We start from the raw sequence: 19,448 nt of genomic DNA on the forward strand, positions 1-19,448 counted from the left end.
GCAACCAGATTATCGTCCACAAGCTGTACAGCATGTAGAGATGCAGCCGGAGGCACCGAGGAGATGGTGTACTTATCATAAAACTAGCAGTCATCACTCTGATGACTGTTTTGTTTTGAGAAATAGAAGAGTCAATAAAGAGCGCTATCAGAAGCAGAACTATTACCGGCAACAATACCCCAGGCAGCAAAGTCCACTCAAACCGGAATATCACCCCGATGAAACCCGGCAAGAAGCAATGCCGGTCCCAGCTGGTACCAGCCAAGTATCAGATAAAGCACCTTCCGAAGCCACAATGACTCGTCAGGAAGAGAACAGAAACAATACTGCTCGAGGCAATATTAACATGATTACGGGCGGACCCACTGATGGGGATTCTAACAGAGCCAGAAAAGCACATGCCCGAAGGTTGGAGATTCATGCAGTAGGATGCAGCATGGAACGAGCAGCCGGTCCTGAAATAAGCTTCGGGCCCAAGGATCTTGAGGGGGTAGAGATACCTCATGATGACGCATTAATTATCAAAGCTGTGATAGCTAACTACGCCATCGCCCGTACCTTCATAGACACTAGCAGCTCAGTCAACATTATATTCAAAAAGGCTTTTGATCAGCTACAAGTTGACCCCAGTGAACTTCAACCGATTGCAACCCCTCTGTATGGATTCACAGGCAATGAAGTGCAACCTTTGGGTCAAATAAAATTGGCCATTTATCTAGGAGAGGAACCCCTGATGAGAACTAGGAGATCCTGTTTTATGGTAGTAGATGCTCCATCTTCTTATAATGTGATATTGGGTCGGCCTGCCTTGAACGAGTGCAAGGCGGTCGTTTCTACTTTCTGTCAAAAGGTTAAGTTTCCTGTGGAGGATCAGGTTGGAGAAGTACGAGGCGATCAAAAGACAGCCCGGAAATGTTATGTAGAAATCATTCGAACTGAGGCCAACACCGCTCGGAAGATTCAAAGAATGGAAGTTAATGCCATTCGCGAAAAGCAGCCCGTCCTGGCTTATGAAGAAAAGGAAGAAGTTCAAATCTAGACTGGGCGGCCAGAAGCTACCACCTACGTTGCAGCCGATCTTGATCCTGATCTTAAAGCTGAGTTGGTGCAATGTTTGAAGAAGAATAATGATGTATTTGCCTGGACTCCCAAAGAAGTTTCGGGCATTTCTCCTGCTGTCATGGAACATTCCTTGCATGTCTTTCCGGATGCCCGCCCCGTCATGCAAAGGAAGAGGAGTTTCAGTATGGAGCAAAATCATATTATCAAGGAAGAAATAACCAAGCTTATGGAGGCCGAATACATTAGGGAAGTGCAATTCCCAAGTTGGTTGGCTAATGTGGTGTTAGTCTCTAAACCTGGGAATAAATGGCGAGTGTGCATTGACTTTCGAGATCTCAACAAAGCTTGCCCGAAAGATTACTATCCCTTACCCAGGATTGATCAACTAGTTGATTATACTACCGGATGCGAATATATTTCCATGCTGGATGCATATCAAGGTTATCATCAAGTCCCCTTGGCCAAAGAGGATCAAGAAAAGGTTAGTTTTATAACATCTGAAGGCACTTATTGTTATAATGTTATGCCCTTTGGACTAAAGAATGCAGGAGCAACCTATCAAAGGCTTATGAATAAGGTCTTTCAGAAGCAGATTGGTAGGAATATGGAAGTATATGTTGATGACATCTTAATTAAGTCTCTTCAAGTTGCTGATCTATGCAGGGATATAGAGGAGACTTGCAAGACATTAAGACAGTATGGGCTCAAGTTGAACCCAAGCAAATGCTTGTTCGGTGCAAAGGGAGGAAAATTCCTGGGATATATGGTGTCCGAACGGGGGATAGAGGCCAACCCGAGCAAGGTCAAGGCATTGCAGTATGGCAACCTGAGAGAAGCTCAAAGATTGACAGGCCGAATCACAGCCTTGTCTAGATTTATTTCTAGATCAGTCGATCGCAGTTTTCATTTCTTTAAAATACTCAGAAAGGCTACTAAGTTTCAATGGAATGAAGAATGCGATAAGGCTTTTCAGGAGTTGAAAGATTATTTAGCTACCCTCCCTGTGTTGGCTAAACCTATGGCAGGAGAGACTTTGTGGGTGTATTTGTCGGCTAATGAAAACGCCGTAGGCTCTGTATTAGTCAGACAGGAAGGAAAAGAGCAACAACCTGTATATTTTTCTAGTCATTTATTAAAAGGAGCGGAGTGTAGATACACTACACTAGAAAAACTGGCTTATGCTCTGATATTGACTGCTTGGAGGTTGCGCCCATATTTCTTAGCACATGAGATTATTGTCTTAACCAATAGCACTCTCGGACGGGTATTGCTCAACCCAGAGGCATCAGGACGGTTAGTCAAATGGACGACCGAGCTTGGGGAATATGACATCCAATATCAACCCCGCTCGGCCATCAAGGCACAAGCTCTAGCAGATTTCATCATAGAGGTTCAAGGCCCAGAAGAAGAAGATACCTGGAAAATTTATGTGGATGGCTCTGCAACTAGACAAGGCAGTGGGATTGGTATTCTTCTTATATCCCCAAAAGAAGACAGACTTCAACTCTCCATTAGATTAAATTACAGAGCCACCAACAATGAGGCTGAATATGAAGCTCTCATAGCTGGCTTACAAGCTGCTCGGCATGTAGGAGCAGTTCGAGTCCTTATATATTCTGATTCTCAGCTAGCAGCTCAACAATTATCAGGTAATTTTGAAATCAATAATGACAGGCTTAAGTTATATGCAGAGGCATTCGATAAGTTGAAGTCTCAATTTCAAGATGTGAGCATACAAAAAATTCCTCGATCAGAGAATCAAGTGGCAGATGAATTAGCTAAGCTAGCCTCTGCTGTAGTACCATGGAGTCTTGATCGACCAGTGGAACAGACCCTGTTAATTTCCTGTATTGAAAGACAGACTGATATAGAAATTCAAGGTGATTGGCGAGCTCAAATTATATTATATTTACAGCAAGGTCTTCTTCCGAGAGATACAGAACAAGCCAGGGTATTTAAGAAACGAGCTGCTCAATATACTATGGTGGGGGAGCAATTATATAAAAGGGCTTTTTCCAGACCTTTGCTCAAGTGTGTAGGCACAGAAGACACACAATTTATTTTACAGGAGGTGCATCAGGGCTCTTGTGGTAGTCATATAGGAGGAAGATCTTTGGCTCGTAAAATCCTCCTAGCGGGATATTTCTGGCCTACTCTACATGAAGATGCCGCTAAATTGGTAAGGACTTGTATTTCTTGTCAAAAGCATCATAATATATTACATCACCCTACCCAGTTATTAAGAACCTCTATAGTCTCGTGTCCCTTTGATCAATGGGGTATGGATATAGTGGGTCCATTTCCTATGGCTGCTGCACAGAGGAGGTTCTTGTTGGTGGCTGTGGATTATTTCTCTAAATGGGTGGAAGCAGAACCACTTGCTAGAATTACAGAAGACGAGGTCATTAAATTCTTATGGAAAAATATAATCTGTAGGTTTGGCATTCCTCATAAGTTGGTCTCTGATAATGGAAGGCAGTTTCAAGGTGATAGAATCCTAGACTGGTGTCAGAGTTATGGGATTACCCAGGCCTTCACCTCTGTAGCTTACCCGCAGAGCAATGGTCAAGCAGAAGTAACTAATAGGGAGATTATTAGAGGACTAAAAACTAAGCTAGATCATGTTGGAGGTAGCTAGGTAGACGAGTTACCCAGTGTTCTCTGGGCATATCGTACTACGCCTCGTGAAGCTACAGGAATCACTCCTTTCCAATTAGTCTATGGAGGAGAAGCAGTAATCCCCATTGAGGTAGGAGTAGAGTCTGACAGAAGACAATTGTATGATGAAGATAATAGAGACTGACGACTTATGGAGCTGGACTTAATCGAGGAAATAAGGGATAAAGCTGCTACTCGTCTTATATCATATCGACAAAGGATGAGACAGATCAAAGTCGATCGAGAAAATCCTATGAAGTAACCCGGTCGGGCATTCATAGGAATACTCGGAGACTATAAACCAAAATCGATCGGGAAGATTCTATGAAGTAACCCGGCAGGCCTTCATAGGAAAAACCGGAGACTATAAACTGAGACAGATCAAAGTCGATCGAGAAAATCCTATGAAGTAACCTGGTCGGGCATTCATAGGAATACTCGGAGACTATAAACCAAAGTCGATCGGGAAGATTCTATGAAGTAACCCGGCAGGCCTTCATAGGAAAAACCGGAGACTATAAACTGAGACAGATCAAAGTCGATCGAGAAAATCCTATGAAGTGACCCGGTCGGGCATTCATAGGAATACTCGGAGACTATAAACCAAAGTCGATCAGGAAGATTCTATGAAGTAACCCGGCAGGCCTTCATAGGAAAAACCGGAGACTATAAACTGAGACAGATCAAAGTCGATCGAGAAAATCCTATGAAGTAACCCGGTCGGGCATTCATAGGAATACTCGGAGACTATAAATTAAAGTCGATCGGGAAGATTCTATGAAGTAACCCGGCAGGCCTTCATAGGAAAAACCGGAGACTATAAACTGAGATAGATCAAAGTCAATCGAGAAAATCCTCTGAAGTAACCCGGTCAGGCATTCATGGGAAGACTCGGAGACTATAAACCAAAGTCGATCGGGAAGATTCTATGAAGTAATTCGGTCGGGCTTTCATAGGAAGACTCGGAGACTATAAACCAAAGTCGATAGGGAAATTCTATGAAATACATCAGGCAAGATTTCACGGATGAAACCAGAGATTTCGAACTAACGCAAGGTATAATTAATCAGGGAATCTTCGGGCTTCGAAGCTTAATTAAGCAGGAATTGAGAAGGGATTCTATATGGGAGCTCAGATATATGAAAGTCTTTATTCAAAAGCCGGTTGGGATATTATACTTAACCTGAAGATCAATAATTTTATACAATTCCTTATCCAGTCTCAACTAAGATCATTCATCCTCGGGGAGATACAAAGCATACCGGATGTTACTTAAGGAAGAATCCATCAAGATAAGGTTTAACTCTGAAAGATGAACAAGGGATTTTTCCAATAAAGTTTATACTTAGCAATCAAAAGCATGTCAGGAAGGGGTATTCTTGAACTAGCATAAAGGAGAAGCAAGTAAGTGTTAAAGTTTTTCTTACACCTTGCAAGTACTTAATTACTCAGTATCAAATGCACTTTTTCCACTGTCAGTTCTTACTTTACAAGTTTTTATGAATAATTTCTTTAGACATTAGGAAAAGGGCCTTTCAAATCTGAGGGTAGTTTTTCATTAAGCCTGCGGCGATTTATGAAAGATAGGGGAGGTTCTTTGGGTAGATATCCACCATCTTTTAACTGTCGTAGAACTCCCGATACGGAATGATTTAGCGCACCCACTATCCTACGAACAAATTCCCGGGCAAATACCTGGGACTGTAAGTAAACTTGCCGCCATTCTTCCCACCGACCCTTTTCCTGCTCCTTATAATTCTGGAAATCAGCTTGCAGCTTTGTGTTTTATTCTTTTAAAACATCTTTCTCCGATCTTAGCTGTTCCAATTCCTTCTGGAGCAGTGATAATTCGTTATCTTGAGCTTTCCTCAGCTCTTGTTCCTGTAGAATAGTGAAATCATGAGAAGCCAGGTCCTGAGCTTGGTCAGAAAGGTAGGCATTATGAAGCTTCTCTACTTTCTCTAAGATAAGACTTTTCTGAGAAGCATCTAAGAGAGCTTTCTCTTTTAGAGCGATCTCCAAACGAAGACCGGAATACAGTCGATCCACCTGTAATTCTAAGGTTTTTCTAGCCAGCTCTTTTTCTTTTAATAGTTGCTGGCATTCTTCCAACTCTTGTTTTAGGATCCCCAACTGTTGATCCTGCAAGGCCACCTTTTCCTGCAATTGAGTCGGGTCGCTAGCGGAAGAAGGAGACGCGGCCCTCAATGTTTTCAATTGAGCTTTCAATTTAGTGTTCTCATGATCTTTAGCTGTGAGTAGCTGATCGATATGCAGACTTGTGGCTAGAAACTAAATAAAAGGATAATGTCAGTTAGAGATAAAGTTACAAAGCTAATAAACACATAACTAGGAATACTTACAGCCACTGCCTGACGACTATGGCGATCCGCTCGATGTGGGAGACTAAGGCCTCGTAATTGTTCATAACCTTGCGGCTAAGATTCAGCCAATAAACCTTGCAGTTGCAAAGATCCATAGCCAGGAGGACTAGAAGGCTGTCCCAATTGAGAAGGTAAGCCCGCAGCCACTCTAAATAAAGGAGGGGGATGAGAGGAAGCCGGAGATGGAGAAGAAGAGGAGGCAATCTGAGGAAAAGGGATAGTAAAAGCAGGAGGAGCAGAGTGGGAGCTAGAGGTAACAGAAGGTAGTAGTGCAGGAGGGGTTGTTACAATTGTGGAAACACTAGCGGTGGAAGGGCTGACAATGGGAGAAGATCTCCGGCAAGGTGTTCGTTTCACTCGAGGCCTATAAGCCAAGGGAGGCAAGGCCAATGCCAAGGATTAGAAGGCACAGGAGAGATAGCGGCCATCTCAGAAGCAGGAGCAGGAGAAGCTAAAACAGTAGAAGAAGAAGAGATAAGCAGACCAGGCCTCATCATTCGAAGAGCAGGATTGGAGATGATATTGGTGGGAGTCATCGGTGCTTTACCTCTTTCAAAAGAAATAGGCGCCGGAACAAGAGGAGTTTGTACAAAGGTACCAAAGAAATCACCAAAGGGAGAATCCTTGGTAAGATTTGGCTTTTTAACTAAAGTGACAAAAGGCTCTTCTTCTTCCTCTTCCATGAGTGCGACACCCTCTGCTTGTTGTTCTTCTTCAGAAAGAAAGCCCAAGGTAGAGGGATTGGGATCAGATTGGCGAGCCAATAACCATTGTTCTCCAAGATTATTGATAAAGGTGTAAAATACCGGAAAAAAAAATGGCGAATATTGATAAGAGAATTTTTCGGAATTTTTAGAAATTTTTCGGGAATTTTTCGGAGCTCGTATGGACGAGTTAACGGGGATATAAATGGGGCCCGGGAAAGCCTGTTTAGGCTACCCAATTTAAGTGAGGAAAAGTTGAAATTATTTATTTATTTCTTTTTCTTTTTCTTTCCCTGTTTTCGCCGAAACCTCTTCCCCCGTGCGTGCCATTTCTCTTCTCCTCCGCCGAATTCACCCGTGCCCTAACCTCCTAGCGCCGGCGGTTATCTCTTCTCCTCCGATTGAACGCCGGCCAAGCTTCTTCTTCCCCTCTCTTCCGAGCTGTGCCGCCCGATTCTGTCTCTTCCGCCGCAGATCTTTTCTCTTCTCCTTCTTTCTCCCTGAGCCCAGTACCGTTCCTCTCTTCCTCTCTTCTCCCGAGCGCCGACAGTTGGCGAATCACCTCTTCTCTGGCTTGGATCGCGTCGCCCTCTCACCCCACGGAGCAACGCCGACGCGACTCACGGCTGAGCCCTAGCGCCGGTCGTGATTCTTTTTGTTCTGTCACGCCTTCCCTCTACCCTAATGCCGACCGCCCCTTGATCATCTTCCCGAGCCAAGCCCTAGAGTCAAGCTAATTTCGTCGGAGGAAACCTCCGCAGCTTGAGGTGGGTTCTCTCATCAAGGTAGGTTGAGGTATGGTGAGCACCTTTGTTTCCAACTTCTTCTGATCGGTGGTTATGGCACTCATTCGATCTGTATATGGATTGTAGAATCGATTGGTGGCTCTATCTCTAGTTCCAGCAGCAGCTCCATTGATCACACTTTTCCAGCGGTTAGGTCTTCGGCTGTGAGATAACAGGGGAGCAGTATATGAAGGTAAGATGTTTATAGATTTGGAGAAAGGGTTGTCAACATGGGATTGAGTCAAATGCTTTGATGACTGTGTTAATTGTTATGTAGGGTATTGGATTTGGAAATCAACAACTCCATCTTGTTCCGGCCGTGATCTTCGGTAGCGAGCACTTCTCCTGTTGTGAATTAACAGTGAGGTCTCCTATTCGGGTGAGTTGATAGAATTAAATTATGTTTAGCCTTAATCAAATGTGATTATAGCTTGTTTAATCTACAGTAGTTGTGATTGGTTAGGGTTGAGTAATTAGTGGTGTTGTTGGGATTACTAGATGTGGTGGTTAGAAACTGATTAAGTGGAAAAACTATGTATGTTGGATTCATGATGGTTATTTGGTGAATGACTTATACAAATGGATTCTTAATCAGATTGATGTTAAGGTGGCTACTTGATTCATGATGGAATTAGCTAACTAGTTCCTACTTGATTAGTTATGTTATGCGTATTGTGATCACAGGACTTGGATTTGGGACAAGCGTCTCGACATGGGAACACTGGACACAGTCTACGTATGGAGGCGGGTACCTCTTGACTTATCTTTTTATGATATTGTCAATTTGATATGCGTAGTATTTTATAGCTACAAGCAATGATCATGTTTGTCTTTGGTATGTCACTGTTTGATACCCATAGTATGTTCGGTTTGTTGCTGGTCATGTATCCATGTTTATACCTCGCGATTATTTCCATGAGTATTTTAGTTTCTAGAGTGACATACCATGCTTTACTGAGGTTAGGGTTAGACTCTGGATTTTTGTTTCTGACATGTATATCCAAATTATCTGATACTTAGGTTTTTATGTCATGCTTGGATTGTGTATTTCTGTTGGTATATCATATATGATTCGTGTACCTAGATCTTGTGGTTGTGATCTGTGCATATTGTAGGTACATATGCTAGGAAAGGGGGATATGTTTAGGATCTAGGTTGTTATACCATAGAGGACCAGTATACCCTAGATCCGTGGATTTGATATACTGATACTGTGGTACCCATATTATGTATATATGGATTTTTCTTTATGCTGATCAGGACATTCCATACTTATTATGTTCAGGACATAGGTTTTTTTTTGATATTCTATCTGACCTGTGTACTCTAGATCTTGGTATGTGACCATCGATTTTACCGTACTCATTTTATACATATGGATATGGTTATGTTGATCAGTTTATGACCCTGCTTAGTGTCATGCATCATGATTGCATGCTGCGCGATTGTCGGCTCTACTATGGTTGAGCACATCGCCAGTTACATGTACTGCACACACCACCACTCATGGATTAGTGGTATATCAGACAGGTGTGTGGCGGTTCTGCTGTTTGGCTCCGTTGGTCTGAGGACTCAGCGTGGTAGCCGGCAGTCAGTTCCGCTCTGTTTGGCTCCGCTGGCATTTAGTGTAGCAGTGTAGTAGCCGGCAGACGGTGGACTCTGTTTGGCTCCGCTGGTCAGGTGACTCAGCGTGGTAGTCGGCAGAGATTTCCTCCCCGTCATCGTGTACCGGGAGATGAGAGCATTGAGCTCCCCCATTTATGATTTGGGGTCACAGGACAGGAGTACTCCGACAGCATCCCGTCCACTCGGTCACTCATCAGGAATAGTGACGACAGAGTGCACGGTTGTCACAGCCCTACCCACTCGGTCTCACCACTTGTGTGTGAGATGACTGACTGGCGTCAGGGGTGACCAGGACGCATCATTAGCATCATATGCATTGATGCATTTATAATTTTTATGATTGTGTTTGCTGCATTTGATTGCTGCATTTTGGTTGGATACATACTTTTGACCTGCATACAGGATTATTGACACTTTTGGTTTGACGACCCTTTTGTCTGGATAGGAGTTCCTGGTGAGTACAGCTTCCTCAGTTACCTTTCAGTTTTGCGTATTCCCTATATATGATTAGGAAGCTGTATTCCATGTTTGTTGCTGTTAGATATATCTTACTACTCATGTCCATTGGTATTCGCTGAGTTGTTGAACTCACCCCCGTTGACACTATCTTTTTCAGGTACCAGGTTGTTATGGTGTAGCTTGGAGCATCCTGTCTGCTGGTCCCCACGTCACATCAGAAGACTTATCGGTTTCACGTATGTTTTGTTTGTTTTATGTATCAGTTTGTTTAGCTTTGTACTCTGGTTTTATTTTTGGAGTGTTGACGTTGTTATGTGGTATTTTGTATTTATGTTATTGGTTGTGTAAGCCTAGCCGGCTAGCAGTTTTGTATTTTGGTTTTTTTGGTACAACCGAGTGGGCTGCTTTATTATTAACTGCGTGGTGTTTGCTTCCTTTTATTGTATTATTCCAGCCGCATGTGGCTGAGGTATATAGTGCTTGTAGAAAAGTTTCAGATTGTCCGCCGTACAGGGGAGATGCTGCCGAAATTTCTTCGGACAGAGACTCCTCCGGGGCGTGACAAAAGGACTTGGTCATAGCAGAATTCCTGTACATAAGAGCCGGAAGAATAGCGTCGGCTGAAAAACAGAGTATAAACATCATGGTTATAGAGATATACTAATCAGCAAAGGCGAAGTAAAATAATTATACTCACCAAAGGAACTATCCAAAGGAGTGTTAATGTTGTCTATCCCAAAGGGAAACATTAAGCCCTCTTCAATCAGATGCGGTAAACTGAATTTCGCTCCCCGCAGTTTAGGCAAGGCAGAGGCCACAGAAGGATCATTGAGAAGACCTTGAGTGTCAGGAAGCGAGGGCAGATCATGTATCCATTGAATAGGAAAAGGAGGGGGAGAAGGTAGACGCATATAGAAAAATTTTTTATACCATTCACCTTGAGGGGGAATACGATTAAATAGAATGGCTTTGGGACGAGACTGAAACTTAAAAATACCAACATCTACCCGACGAGGGATAAAGAAATGATGGAAAAGACGAGGAGACAGTGGGAAATCTAACAGTTTGGATACTCCAATGAAGCCCACTAGAATGGAAAAGGATTGAGGGACGAACTGGTTTAACGGGATAGCAAAATAACGGCTAACCTCACAAAAAAAGGGGTGAAGAGGAAATCTGAAACCTTGCAGGACTTGGTCCCTGAAGATGGAGATACAGTCTAAGGGAGGAAGGTGAGGACCCTCGTGGGGAGCAGGGCGGACAATGTAAGAGGGAAAACCATAGGTTGCCTGTAAGTCCACTTCTTCTGTATCTGTGAGGTCGGAAGAGCAAGAGAGGAACCATGCCGGAGAAGAAACCGCCATGAAGAGAGAAGGTCGAAAGAAGAGGAATTGAGAAGCGAAAAGATGGACGGAGGGAAGCAGAATAAGATTCCATAAACCCTTATCCCTTTTCTAGTCCTATGCTAAAACCTCTAAACATAAGATACGAAAGGGAAATAAAAGGTGCTCAGAATGTCAAGCAACATAAAAGGTAATAATATCATAGAATAAAGGGAAAGAGATGAAGTCAAATAAACTACCTCGGAAAAAACGTAAAATTTCCCTAGAAATAATTTTTGAAGAAACTTGATGAGACAAAACAAAAATTAATAGGTTTAAAGCACGGGTCAAGCCTCGAATATTGATTAATGAAAACAACCTGGTTAAATTGAACCATCTTAATAAATCGACCGATAATTGAGGGTATCTTCGAAATATCGAACAATACCTACCAATGCTTATACCTAAGTCGACCGGGTCAGTAAAGAATGAGGATAATTGGGGGTATCTTCGAAATATCGAACGATAACTACCAATGCTTATACCTAAGTCGACCGGGTCAGTAAAGAATAAGGATAATTGGGGGTATCTCCGAAATATCGGACGGTACTTACCAATGTTTATACATATATCGACCGGGTCAGTGAAGAATGGGTCATAGGGAAAAATTGGACACTAACAAGCTAAGTAGCATTTAGTACACGTACATGAAACCAACAAATTTTCCAAAAATTTGAATAAGATCAGCAATCAAAAGAGACTATTCAGATTCACGTAAGTTTGTAAAACCTTAATTCCCCTTCTCTACAACCACTGGAGAATGAGTTAGAACTAGTTTGGGGTACAAATAAGGAGGTCTTTCTTCAATGAGTCTGCGACGGTTCAGGAAATTGAGAGGAGGAACGCGCGCTAAGTAGCCCTCCTCTTCCAATTGTCGAATCGCTCCTTTGGCCCCTGCCGTAAAGCGGACAAGATGGATCTCACAATCGGCCGGTTGAACTCATGAGACTCGATCATGGCGGTGGCTCGTTCCTTATAACGAACCTCCCCTTTGTAGACTACCAGCGCCATCTGAGAGGTTTTTAATTCATCTGTTCTGGCAGAAGCCTCGGCTTTAGCCGAATCAAGGGAGGTGGTCAAAGAAGCTACCTCCTCCTCTTTCAGCTGTAAGGCTTTAAGTTTCTCAGCCAATTTTGCTTCATAATTCTCTTTTAGTTCACCAAGTTTTGAGGTTAGCTCTTGATTGAGGTCCGTAACCAATTTGAATCGGGCTTCAAGGTTCTCAATTTGAATTTCAAATTGCTTCTTGGCGGCAGTAGAAAACTCGGTAGAAGACAATTCGATAACCTGCTGTCGCAACCCCTTGTTCTCTGATTTCAATTTCTCGTTCTCAGTGTACAGATTATGCAATAGTCGGGAGAAACCCATGTTTTCTAGCCACCGCTGGGAGCATACTCAAAACCGTAAGACGATACTTCATAAACAGAAAGCAGAAGTATGTAAACATACCTTATTCTCTTTATTAGAAAAGCGGTCAATCGCTTCAGGAATGGAAAGCCCCTCAAAGAGGTGACACACCTCATCCCAAGCACTAGCGAAAGAACCCCCCCCCAGTAATATGGGGAGAACAGGAATGGTAGAAGAGCCAGTTGAGAAGGAAGAAGTAGGGATAGATGGTGGAGCAAAAACCAAGTAAGAAGAAGGCGAAGAGGGTAGAGATCCTAAAGTCAGAATAGACAAAGGAAAAGTAAAAGAAACGTCACCAGAAGTACTAGTTTTATGAAAAGGAGAGGTAGGAAAATTCAAGGAAGGATAAAGTTCTGCTAATGTGGGCTCATCGGAAAGAAGATCAGTTGAGGCAAAATCTTTTGAACCAAGCTCATTAGCAGAAAGGATTAGCCTCCTTTTTGGAGGAGGAGCCCTGGTCAGTTTGCGTCCTGGACGCTTGCCTGCAGAAATCTCAGTTATGGGTTTATCAGAGCTACCAGGGGATGCAAGCTCGATAAGAGGAATAGAGGCAGAGGGGGAGACAGTAACAGCTGCAGGAGACGTAATAGCGGGAGCAGGATCAGGGAGGATCTGCGCAGTAGGATCCCTAGAAGAACCTCCTGGAGTCTCATGAAGCCCAGAAGAGCTAGGTATTTCGGCTGAGATAGCCGGGTCTTCAGTTGACAGTGGAGGGGCGATAGCGGCCAGAAATTCGGCCTCCTTGGCGCGAAGCAATTCTTCTTCCACGCGTATTTCTTCGTCAATCAAAGCATCATAAAAACTCTCCACTGTATAGGATAGAGAAATAATTTAGGCAGTTATAAACAAAAAGAAAGGAACAAGACGTTACCTAAGGAAATGTGAGTATCGGGTCTGACTGGGCTTAAACCAAACAGGTATAGCAGCTCGACCTTCAACCATTTCGGGATCGAGAGCCGGTGACCTAATAACTTCTCACAATAAATAGGAAAAGTAGGAAGGAGATGAAACTCTCTAACATCGGGTAAGGGAGGCAAGAAAGATTTCCAAGCATGAGACCAAGGAATAGGTCCCAGAAACTTTAAAAAGAAAAAACGAGATTTCCAGGCTTTGAGAGACGATGACATATCTCCAAAAAGGACCATTTTAGTTCTCGACTGGAATAAGAAGACACCAGGTTCCGAAAGCTTGGGGTAGGAAAACATGAAGAAATTTTGAGGAGTAGGGGGAATATCTTGTAGACGAAACAACATATAAGTGCCGCATAGATAACGAAAGGCATTTGGAGTAAATTGTTGCAAAGGAATATCAAAATATCGACTTATTTTAATTAAGAAAGGAGGAATGGGGAACCTTAAGCCCCCTATCAACTGATCCCTGAAAAAAGTCACGCAGTTATCAGGGGGATGATGAGGTCGATCAGTCGGTGCTGGGAGTATGATTTTGTATTCCTTAGGAATTTCATATTGACGACGGATGGATAATCTAGCATTCTTATCAAAGATAGAAGACATATGGACATACCAAGGAGCAATCGCTTCTTCAGCCATGTGTTGGGATCCTACGTACTCGGCTAGAGAGGGGGGTGTGAATAGCCGCCCCAAATTCTCGCGTTCTTCCTACAGTTAGGGTTAGTCGCAGCGGAAATACAAGGAAGAAACTAAGGAGAAGAAAACCAAACCTCAACACAAGGATGTAACGAGGTTCGGAGATTAGGGCTCCTACTCCTCGGCGTGTCCGTAAGGTGGACGAGTCCAGTCAATCCGTCGGTGGATGAGTCCCCGGAGAACCGGCTAATACAATATACTCCTTCTGGGTGGAGAAACCTCACCACAATCTTTGCAACAGCAATAAGGAGTACAAGAACAAAGAATAAGCAAGAAATACAGTAAGAATACACAAGCACTCTACCAAAACTTGCTTTCTCGTCGACTGGAGTCCGGATGAAGCAGCAGCTTCAAAAACCCTAACAGCAGCAGCTGTTCCAGTCGGGGAAGCTCACGCGAAGCTTTCGGAAGGAACTCAACAGAGCTCTTATCGTAGCCCACAAATCTTCAGCAGAAGAGAAGGAAGAAGGAAGGAGGGGTTATACAGCAGCAGCCCTCGACCCCTTTATACCTGCGAAGAAGAAACAGCGAAACAGCGAAGAAACTAGCCGTTGCGTCGCAACGGTTAGAACCCTGATCGGTCTGTGGACCGATCAGGCAACATCCTGATCGATCTGCAGACCGATCAGGAAAGAAGCCTTCGCTTCTGTTCCATCCCTGATCGGTCCATGGACCGATCAGGGAACCTCCTGATCGGTCCGGGGACCGATCAGGATTTGTGCTGATCGGTCCCCTGACCGATCAGCCCCTCTTGCGCCTCGATCCTGCTACTGATGTGTTACTGATCGGTCACCAGACCGATCAGAATATTCTCAGTATCACTGAATCGATCTCCAGATCGATCCAGCTCATGGTTTTCGCCCAAACCAAGTCCAAACCAACATCCGGTCAATCTTGACCTGTTGGTACATTGCGCCTAGCATCCGGTCACTCCCTTGACCTGCTAGGATTCCCCGCTAAGTGTCCGGTCAATCCCTTTGACCCACTTAGACTTTTCTCTCCGTGTCAAGTATCCGGTCACCCTTTGACCTACTTGACCTTCTCAACACCAGATGTCCAATCACCCTTGATCCATCTGGATTTTCCCTTGCCCGGCTTCACTCACCAGGACTTCCCAATTGCCTAACATCCCAGTTAGGACTTTCCCACTGCCTGGCTTCACTCACCAGGACTTTCCACACTGCCTAACATCCCAGTTAGGACTTTCTCACTGCCTGGCTTCACTCACCAGGACTTTTACCTAGCTTCACTCACTAGGATTTTCACCTGGCTTCACTCACCAGGATTTCCACCACTGCCTGGCTTCACTCACCAGGACTTTTCCCGCTGCCTGGCTTCACTCACCAGGACTTTCACTTTCACCTAGCTTCACTCACTAGGATTTTCACCTGGCTTCACTCACCAGGATTTCCCGACTGCTTGGCTTCACTCACCAGGACTTTTCCCGTGCCAAACTCCCTGTTTGGACTTTCCCAGTGCCAAGTCTCCATACTTGGACTTTTTCCCGAATCAGGTCAACCAGGTCAACCTTGACCTACGGTTGCACCAACCATCTCCCAAACATCTATTCTTGTCAAACATCAAGAATAGAACTCTCTTTTCGTCAAACATCAACATGCAACTCAACTAGGTCAACCTTGACCTAAGGTTGCACCGACAATCTTCCTAAGTCAAACATCAAAATACAACTCGAGTCAGGTCAACTCGAGTCAGGTCAACCAGGTCAACCTTGACCTAAGGTTGCACCAACACCATGGACAAAGGCATGGGCTAGAGCAATAAAAGTATTACTTACTGAAGACAAGAAAAGGGATTGTTGTGCAGCGGCGAGCACGAAGACTGGTTGAAGACAGCAATAGGAAAAGAGCTTTAGAGAAGGAAAAAGGAAGGACGAGGTTTAAAGAGGAAGACGAAAGGTTTAGGGTTTGGAAAACGCAAGACGGTTGTCAGATTAGGACGTTAGTAGCTCAGCAGACGCTGAGGATCGCAATAGAAAGGTAAAGGCCTATGTGACGTGGTGATCAGAAAAGGCATGTGTCAGGTCATCATAAAAAAGGGAGGGGCATTTATATCAGACGTGACAAATCGGATCGCGATAGGGGTTGGTAGTGCCTCGAATATTCTCTCACCCGAAGGAGAGCCAATCACCAGTTCAAAAACCTCGAAAGAAAATGTGATCGACTGGGCATAATAAAATAAAAAGGACTGAACTTTTTGACCCTACCCAGGCTAAAGACAAGAATATTTTAAGAGTAAAAGTTTAGAAGAGTGACAAATGTTAATCTGTCAGTGCAGAATATGACTTAGTATTTATTGAAAATATTTTTATTAACGAGGGCAAATGTGGTTATGTTGGATAAATATGATATTGACTTCAGTCAATAAGACAACATCAGTTGATATAACATTGGTTATAATATCAAACTATACAAATAGTTAAAATAACCTTAGCTATGATAAATGATATATAGGATACATGAAGAAATGATGAACACAACACCACATTGTAAATGATAGAAGGATTCCATAAAAGCCTTTGATTAGATACAAAATTTGTCTTTACACTTAGAATCTGATCAAATACATAGCGTCACATTTCCTCAGGAACAGCAAACCTCAAATAGATAACAAATATTACAAACATAAACTTTTAGGGCACTTAGAAGATTTTAGTCCCACTGGATTCAAACTTACCATGGAGCGGAGAGGGAAATAGCCTACTTCGTCCGAGCTTGTCAAGGCGCACAAGAGGCAATATTTTGCCCAGGACAAAGAAAGCAGCGAAAGACAAAAGCTCAAGGGCGATAAGAAGGGGAAACATGGATTCATTCCATCAAGGAAAAATAAGTATAGAAACCACTTCCCCTCTCAAGCCGTATGAGCTCAGCAAGTGGAGCAACCAATCTTAGCCCAAGGGTATCATGTGCTGTGCCCTTCACACAACACCCCTGGGTCATTTGGCTGCCCCTCTATAAGTAGAAAATATTTCTCTGAAGTTTCTTGAGTCCTTCAGAGCACCTACATCTTTGGATAGAAGATTTGAACTGTGAAGCTTCATCTCTTAAGACGATCCCTTGTACCCCTGGAATAACCGGAGCAAAAATCCCAATAAACTCATATATAGATCTCACCTGGTCCAACAAAAGTTGCCTCCAAAGAGGAGGATCCACGACCATGGCCTTAGCAACAAAAAGTGGCAAGGAAGAAAAAGAACTAAGAAAGGTTGTGGGTGAAGAGAAGGTTGTAGCCTATTTAAAGGAGAAAAAGGATTACAGTATGGCCACACTTAATCTATTAAGATAGTGGTACACAAAATCTGTGAGGTCATTTCAAAATCTGGAGCAGAGTCACGGGTAGGAAAAGATAAGATCATACTTCTGTCTAGTCAGTCGTCTACACCTCCTTCGACTAGACTTGAAGGGAAGGCTAGTGATATGGGTTAGGTTTTATGGGCCTTCAGATGAGGAAAGAAAAGGAAGAAAAAGTCAAAGAAGGAAGGCCAATATCGGTCGATACATACCTGCCGAACGAAGGTAGGCTAATATCGGTCGATACATGCCTGCCGAACGAAGGTATAGTAGGCCAATATCGGTCGATACATGCCTGCCGAACGAAGGTAGGCCAATATCGGTCGATACATGCCTGCCAAACGAAGGAAGGCCAATATCGGTCGATACATGCTTGCCATATGAAGGTAAGTTAATAACGACCGATGCACACTCCAGAGCAAAGATAAACCAATATCGGCCGATACATGCCTTCCGAGCGAAGGTAGGCCAATATCGGTCGATACATGCCTGCCGTATAAAGGTAAATCAATATCGGACGATACGTGCCTTCCGAGCGAAGGTAGGCCAATATCGGTCGATACATGCCTGCCGTATAAAGGTAAATCAATATCGGTCGATATGTGCCTTCCGAGCGAAGGTAGGCCAATATCGGTCGATACATGCCCGTCGTATAAAGGTAAATCAATATCGGTCGATACATGCCTGCCGAGCGAAGGTAGGCTAATATCGGTCGACACATGCCAGCTGAACTAAGGTAGGCCAATAGCGGCCGATACATGTGAAGGTAAGCCAATCAAGACCGATACATACTCTAGAGCAAAGATAGACCAATATCGGCCAAAAGGGTTAATGAATACCTCAGAAACATGTTAGATAGAATATTATTTTGACACAATAAAGATACAAATAGAAGTCACATGAAGAAGAATCATACATGAATATACCGAATGGAATAATTCATGATAGAGAATATATATTTTGGCGGGAAATATGCTTTCAGATTGTCTTGCAGGCATTAAACGACAAAGAAGGTACATCTGGGGTACAAAAAAGATTCCTTAAAAATCATCTTCCTCAAGTACGCAACTGATGTCATAACGAACTCTAACAAACCGGGGTCCACTTCATGACTACGGAGGTTATATGAAGTGGTATAAAAGGGGGAATCCTCTCCGTTGGCTAGGTAAGTTCACATCTCTAATTCTGGGGCTACTGTTCATCTTCTTTCTTCTTCCTTCCTCGGCATCAAGGGAGATCACTAACTTGAGCGTCGGAGGGCCTAGCCAGGGATTCCCACCCCGGTCTTAGGTCACTGACGATAGTGTTGGTTGGTCTCTTGTGCGCAGGGAGCCTCGGGAGCTTGAAGGTTCGGCTTTCTCCTATTTGGACGGGGATTTCTTCCTACTTATCAGATTTCCGTCGGTGACTCGGGTTTTCTTCCGATCCGCTTTGGGTTTCTCGGGTCGAGGTTTCACCGGCATTATTCCTCGTCATTACAGTGGGTCTCCTTCTTCCGGATCTCCTTCACGGACAGCTTCTCAGACAAGATCAATGGAGAAGCCTCTTACACTCGTTACTAGATCAGACTATTGCTAGGAAATAAATACAAAAGTTGTTACTACTTTCCTAAGTCCAGGGGTCCTTTTATAGCCCCTGGAAAAACTTATCCTCAGGCTAAAGGTGCCTTCCATAGGGATGGAAGGCGCCTCCAGTGAGGCAAAGGATAAAACTTTATCCTTTTTCGCAATGGCCAGAATTGCTTGGTTGAAGGTGTTGGAACCCCAAGGTTGTTTTGGTGTGATCAATAAGTTAAGTTAGGTCCTGCGTTGTTTCTAACCTTGTGTCTAAGTGTGCAGGAGCTTAGGAGCACAGGTACTCGAGCGGAAGATGCAGCTAGCGAGAAGGACGACAGTCCGAGGGACGAGGTGTTGCGGAAGAGTACACCGGCGGACGAGAAGGAAGCGTGCGGTGGTTCTGAGGGACGAAATCCAGAGCGGAAGATTGCTCGGGGAGCAAGAGACGCAACTAGCGAGAAGGACGACACGTGGTGCGTCTGAGGGACGAAGACTGCGGATGAGTACACC

At 43.8% G+C, this 19,448-nt stretch overlaps 1 long non-coding RNA gene across 3 annotated transcripts; it reads left to right on the forward strand.

Annotated features, from left to right (window-relative positions):
- The first annotated feature begins 7,457 nt into the window (after positions 1 to 7,457).
- LOC122054042 lies at positions 7,458 to 8,343 on the forward strand. Of its 3 annotated transcripts, none has more exons than XR_006132534.1 (4): positions 7,458 to 7,593; positions 7,681 to 7,786; positions 7,871 to 7,972; positions 8,278 to 8,343. It is a non-coding gene; the product is annotated as an uncharacterized LOC122054042 (long non-coding RNA). The 3 variants fall into 3 exon arrangements; XR_006132532.1 differs by having other exon boundaries at positions 7,465 to 7,608; XR_006132533.1 differs by having other exon boundaries at positions 7,465 to 7,603.
- Positions 8,344 to 19,448: the final 11,105 nt, after the last annotated feature.

This window comes from Zingiber officinale, chromosome 3A (assembly GCF_018446385.1).
Source record: "Zingiber officinale cultivar Zhangliang chromosome 3A, Zo_v1.1, whole genome shotgun sequence".
NCBI classification, from domain to species: Eukaryota; Viridiplantae; Streptophyta; class Magnoliopsida; order Zingiberales; family Zingiberaceae; genus Zingiber; species Zingiber officinale.